The sequence below is a fragment of the Poecile atricapillus genome, chromosome 2 (genome assembly GCF_030490865.1).
Source record: "Poecile atricapillus isolate bPoeAtr1 chromosome 2, bPoeAtr1.hap1, whole genome shotgun sequence".
NCBI classification, from domain to species: Eukaryota; Metazoa; Chordata; class Aves; order Passeriformes; family Paridae; genus Poecile; species Poecile atricapillus.
Window position 1 is genome coordinate 66,949,241 of NC_081250.1, and position 6,196 is coordinate 66,955,436.

General features: G+C 48.5%; 1 long non-coding RNA gene across 1 annotated transcript; it reads left to right on the forward strand.

Annotated features, from left to right (window-relative positions):
- The first annotated feature begins 3,674 nt into the window (after positions 1-3,674).
- On the forward strand, positions 3,675-5,503 carry LOC131575182 (uncharacterized). Its single transcript, XR_009276725.1, has 3 exons — positions 3,675-3,867; positions 5,059-5,109; positions 5,460-5,503. It is a non-coding gene; the product is annotated as an uncharacterized LOC131575182 (long non-coding RNA).
- Positions 5,504-6,196: the final 693 nt, after the last annotated feature.

The following is a 6,196-nucleotide window of genomic DNA, read 5'->3' on the forward strand; positions in this document are numbered from 1 at the left end:
GGACCACGAATTTGTGCGAGGTGATTTATTCCGCTGGGGAGCCGCTGCCTGTGAGATAGCTCTCCTTTGCCAATGTGTAGGGTGGCAGAGTCTCTCCTTCGCCCCCTCTCCCTGCTCCCTCCTTTCCCAAGGTCCGCAATGTAATGTGTAAGCAATAGCAAATGTAACAGTTCATAAATCAAACAGTGGGTCGCAAGCCAATCTGCATTTCCCAAACGGATTGAATCCCAGCAACGAATGTGCTCAGGAACTGGAGCCAGGCGCCTTTACCACTGGAAGCAATGTTGATTTTTTAATGATAAAATACATTATGCGTGTGTTGGGGGGAGCTTTGCAGAGAGAGCTCAGCCTCGCTTCGGCAGACACAGGTCTGCTTGAATTTCGTTTTACTTTGGCCTCCCTCAAGACTCAATCCCCACCATCACCAAAGAAAAAGGAAAACCCTGGAGAGCAGAGCTTTGTTTAAATTATTTGGGTTATTTTCCCTCCCCACAGAGGATTTAGACCTAAATTGATTTTTACGTGCACATCTCTGTATTCATGAGGTCAGGCGCTGCTGTTATGGTTTCCCGTAGCGCGAAATGCCAGATGCCGAGGAGAGAGGGGAGAGGGAGCCCTTGCTGGGGTGCGAGGGGCTCCACAGCCTGCTGTCTGAGCCGGCTGGGCCCCGGGGAACCCCCGCCGGAGGCCGGCAAGGCGCCCCGCTCCGCCCCGGGGTATCCGGGCGCCGGTGCCGCCCGCTGCCGGCATCCCCCGGCTCGGTGTCGGGCGTGCTCCCGCCGCCGCCCCCGCCTTCCCGGCAGCTGGACGGTGCCCGTCCGTCGGAGGACGATGGAAGGGGGCCTACCAGCTTTCCCTCACCCCACAGAAGAAAGATAAAACGCCCTAATAAGGGGGTGGTTTCCAGCTCATTAGCGGACTCGAGTTATCTTCGTGTGAAGTTCAATTACTAATGAATAATCTCTCCGTAATTAGCACATCCCCCAATTAACCCTCCGCTGAGGAGAATAATAAGCGGTGGCAAACCAGTGAAAAGCAGCCGAGCGGGTGGGGAGGGTGCCCGGTGGTCCTTCCCGGGCCCCTTTCCTCCTCACTGTCTCCCCCTGCATCTCCTGTTTGGGACTAATAATTGTCGGGCGCTCACCCCCGGGGCACAGGCCGGGGCTGCCGAGCTGGCCGGGATGCACTAACCTGGATTGCACCCCGGGATTTCCCGCAGGGACGGCAGCAAACCCCGGTCCCGCCGGCTCAGCTCCCCCCGGACAAATTGGCGAGCGAGGCTCTTCCCGCCGGCAGCTCCGTGCTTTTTTCGGGGGGCACGAACAATCAAAAAACTCCCCCTTCCTTTCCTCCCGTTCATTTCTTAAGAGCCCCTCAATGCGCAGGGCATTGGTTGTTCTCTTTTCTGCTCTTTTCAGGGGCCGTTTCTGAAGTCTGAATGCAATGGTCGATTTTATGTATTTAATTTTCTGGACCACAGGGATGGATGCTTGCTCTGCCTTGCCATGTTGTGTGGCCAAGGAAACACGAGCCCTCCGCCAAGTCCCAGAAAGGGACTGAGTGTACTGGGCTTGCCTCCTGCCGCCTTGCACCTGTGGGGTTTGTAGAGGCTGCGGGAAAGGCTGGGCTGTCTCTTGCCAGGCTGGTCCCACTGCCTCAGGCAGCGGCTGCTGCAGAAAGAGCTGGAAGAGGCTCAAGCCTCTAATATCCCTTCCTAACTCCCAGGCAAACGTGAGCTGGTGAACTGGAGAGGGGAAAAACGCAACAGAAAAGCATTCAAACCTTGACAGTGACCACAGTAAAATTATCCTGCTTAAAAGAAAATGAGCACACACGCACGCAAAAAGGGGGAAAAAAGGAAAAAAAAAAAAAAACAAAAAACAAAACAAAACAAAAAAACCACCCCCAAAACAACAAAAAACATAAATGCAGATCAACAGGGGAAAAACCCGCAGCTGAAACAAAAGACAAGCCAGTGCATTTCTAGCTGGCTGGATAATCAGGAAGGGTTGCAGCCACTGCGGCTCTGCCTGCCCTAATTCCTATCCCCAGCTCCGACTGAGCAACCGCAGCCCCGCAGTCCCCGGAGGGCTGCAGAGCGCTGGCTCCTTCTTCCCCGGCAGCGCTGGATGCACCCGTGCCTGGCCTGCGGCTGCTCTCCTGCTGCCTCCCTCCCCCTTTTAGCAGCCTGGCTGAGCCCTGCAGGGAGGACTGCACCTTGCCCCGGGTCGGGCTGAGCTGGTGGCGGTCGATTATTTTTGCTTTAAGGAGAAAAAAAAGAGAAAGGCCTTTTTGCCATCTGTTCAAAGGCTGTAACAGGGAGATGGAGTGGGCCTGTGCTGGGAGCAAAAGCTTGAGCCAGGACACACAAAACTGAGGAAAAATCTGCCTGAATGGTAGTGAGAGCAAATTGGTTGGTGCTTAGGGAGACACGGTATGAAAGTAAGGTGCAGTAACCATTTCTGACAGGACTTTTTGGTGGCTATATCAACATCTCATGATGTACATCTCATGAATGGATCGGTGGCTCTTCCAGCCTTCTTCCTCTCCAGGATCCTTTTAAAATCTGCGCAGTTGTTGTCCTGCCCAGTGAAACCCAGTAAGTTCTGTGAAGGGCTGGCAACCTAAGGAGAGAGAGAACTGTTCAGGCTTTCTATTAATCAGGCTGATTCATTAATGATTAGTGCCATTAGGTGGACTACAGTAGTGCCTGAGGGCCCCAATTAAAGGAAAAGTGAGCTTGTTAAATCCAGAAAGCCAGATTCTCCCTCCAATACTCCTGCCTGATGCAGAGGTGGTGCCTCCAGGGTGGGCAGCAGGAATAGCCCTGGCTTTCTGTGTGAGCAGCCTCTGTGCCTTCCCCCCTCCCTCCTCCACCTTTTTCCTCTCCCCTGCCCTAGTTGCAGATCCTGCATACAGGGTGCTGCAGACCAAGACTGTTGCAGGAGTTGGCTGGCAGGACTTGCAGGAGGAGGTGTCAAATTGGCTTATTCTTCTGAGCCACTTCATTCTTCATCATGAGTGGGTTTGGGTGGGCTTTTTTTGGTTTAGGTTTTGGGGTTTTTTTGGGCAGGGTTGAGAGCAGGCAAAGCGGTGGGGATTGAAGAGGAGTCTGTTATGAAATCAGATGCAATTTTAGATGTCTGAAAGAGTTTCTTTAGGCTAAAGGCAGCTGAAGATCAATTGCACTGTTGGCAAATGTGCTTCCAGCTGGCTGGTGCCTCTCTTGAGGGACAATTTCAACCCAGGGCCCATTGCAATGGTAGTACAGGAAGGGGCTTTCATTTGCTTTGGGCTAAGGACTTTCTGCTGCCCAGTTCCACCAGTGAGAAGAGAAACTGGAGATGATGTGGGAGAGCCACAACAGCATTATTACTGGTGAGTTACTGGCTGTTCCTTTCCCCTCAAATCCCCATGGTGGGTCTGTGTTTGAAGATTTTGCTCAAAGCCCCATACTCCTGAACTATGTGTTTGCTAACAAATGGGCAGACTGTGCTGGAACAGACTCTGCCTTTCAGGAGGTACTGAAGAAATAGGTTTAAATGGAGAAAATTGTCTGAAACCCTGCCTGTGGCTTGTACCTTAGCTTTTTAGGCTGTATTGTTTGTTTTATTTTGTTTCTTTGTTTGCTTATCTCCAAAGCTGATATGAAGAAAAGATGGAAACTGCCTCCTGAAGGTCAAGGTGAGACTGACCAACACCTGCGTGCTGGTATTCACCAGCAGTAATAAATCCCTGCTCACAGGTGCTGGAAGTCTCTTCAGAGAAACAACATTGCTGCAGGGGACACACAACTAGTCCTGACCTTCTTTACACAGCCATTCTCTGGGAAAAATTTCCCCTGAAGTCAATGTGCATTCTGCCTAGGTAAGGATTTTGAATGCTTATTTTTACCTCAGACAGGAATGTTATCCCAATATGAACTCCAGGTTCATACCACCAAAATACAAAGAGCTTTGTGTGTGCATTGTGCTTTTCACCTCCCAAGATTTCTTGCCCACTATATCAATTTATTAAGGACTGTGAAAAACTTACTAGATCTCTCAAGCATCAAAGATCAAAGCTGCAGGGCACCTTTATTTTTTGCCATGAAGCAGCCTCAAGAGTGGATGGGCATTGTATCCTTTAATACCACTTTAATACCACCAATTTCTTTACCACTTTGGAAACTACTGGATGTTCAAACTGATGCTCCCCAAGGCAGCAAACGAAAATCTCAAAATCTCAGTTAACCAAAATAAAAAAACGAGTAACCAACCAAAAAGCCATTAGTAACCATAACAAAGATACAATCACTGATAGTAATAGGAGTTGTTTTAATCAGATTTATCCTTCCTTAAACCACCTATTTGTCTGCAGACACTGTCAGTAAGTTTCCTTCATCTACAGCTGTGTACATGGTCTAATTCTGCCAAATGCACTTCTTCAAGGGTCAAACCATGTGTCTAGCATAGTCTCTCCTTGTCAGGACTTCTAATAGTAGTACTTCTGACAATAGAAGTACCTTAAGTACAAGAAGTTTTGCAGTGTATGGTCAGTTTGGTATTTATGCTTCTTTTAATGCGTTTTATTTTGACTGGGTAGTGTAAGGGGTCTTATCCATTCCTGTGCTCCCCTGGGACACTTTCAATTTTCCAGTCCTCTGGCACAAGCTGCCTTTTGCAAAGGAATAATTCCTGTAAAGGCACTACCTCATTTTGTTTCTCATATTCTAAGAAATCCTTAAATTATGTTGTCAGACGAAAAATCCAGAACATATTTTGTTAGCATGGAACATTGGTCACATTAGTTTTGCAACGCCTCATTGAAGAATCCAATATGTCAGAAAATTGTCCTAAGCTTTGCTTTTTATTGAGGCTTAATAGGTGCCCTTGTCCCTTTTACTAGACCCATGATGCAAGACTTGTTTTTCTTCTGTTGCCAAGACATTTCACTTGATCTCCTTCACCCTTGCTCCTATTAAATGGAAGTAGCACTTTAAGATCTCTGAGACTTGTGAAAAATGCTACATGAGGAGATAGGCTTTATTAATTAGAGAAATTTTATTTTATCTTTTAGCTTTCATCGGAAGAAAAATGCCCGGATTGAAATGACAACCACAAATAATAGGTAAAGGATGCTCCCCTGTTGCCTCACTGATCTGTTATGTAACAGAAAACATTCAGCCCTGGGTGCAGGAGAATTGTGGGTCACGTCCCTCTCTGAAGAAATCCCATCTTAAAGAAGGTTGTAGCAGCCCAGCCTCATGCAGATGCTGCGCTGCAGACATCTCAGACTGTGAATTTCAGGCTGTGAATTTCAGCCCGTGCCCTCGGCTGGAATGTTGAGGGCAGGCTGCAATACCTGTCCCTCCTGCAAAATCCCAGTCCATTTTCAGCTGTGTCACTCACTGCTCACAAGCCCCCTGTTTTGCTGTGCATCAAAAGTTCATTTAATTACCTTCCCTCCATTTTCTTTAGGTGTTGGTGATTTGCACTCTCTCAACCTAAATCTGATATCTGGCACATACTTAGAAGGCTTAGGAGAAGAAGAAAACATCAATATTTCACTGAACACTAAAAGTTGCACAACTCCCCAGTCTTCATTGTAATGTCAGCTGTGGTTAGTTCATAGTTTTTCTTTTTTTCTGTAAGATGAGTGATTTCCACTTCTTTTTCGAATCCCACCTGTGCAAACTGCTTGTTTTTCTCCCTAGCAAGTGTTAACAAGGATCTGCGAGGGTTTTGTTCAGGCTCAGTAGTCAGGCAGTCCTGGAGTGGCTGACTTCTAGGAAAAGCCACAGCAGGAACAAACGAGAGCCAGCCTATGCACCAGGCACAGCTTTTGCTGGTCCTCAGCTTATGTTCCAGCTCACACTCACGGTAAATGAACCGCTGCTAGCAACTGCAACGCAGACCAACGCCAGGAGGACAGATCCAGAGGAGCTGGATGCTTCATCATGGAGCTGCCCTTAGGAAAGGTTGGCCCATTATAGGGCAGCTTCACCTTCCTCAGCAGAGCTGTGCCAGCTCACGGCAATTTAGGACTTGCTCTGCTCACTTCAGTCCGTGCAATTTCATCCTTTGTGTGAACCAGATCATGCAAATGGGGGCACCGGAGTCACAGGGAAGTCGAGTTCCACGCGAGTAGTGGCATGAGAAGGAGCAGCAATTAGCTCTAAATTCACTCTACCAGCCTGTCATTTCTGAGCTCTCCC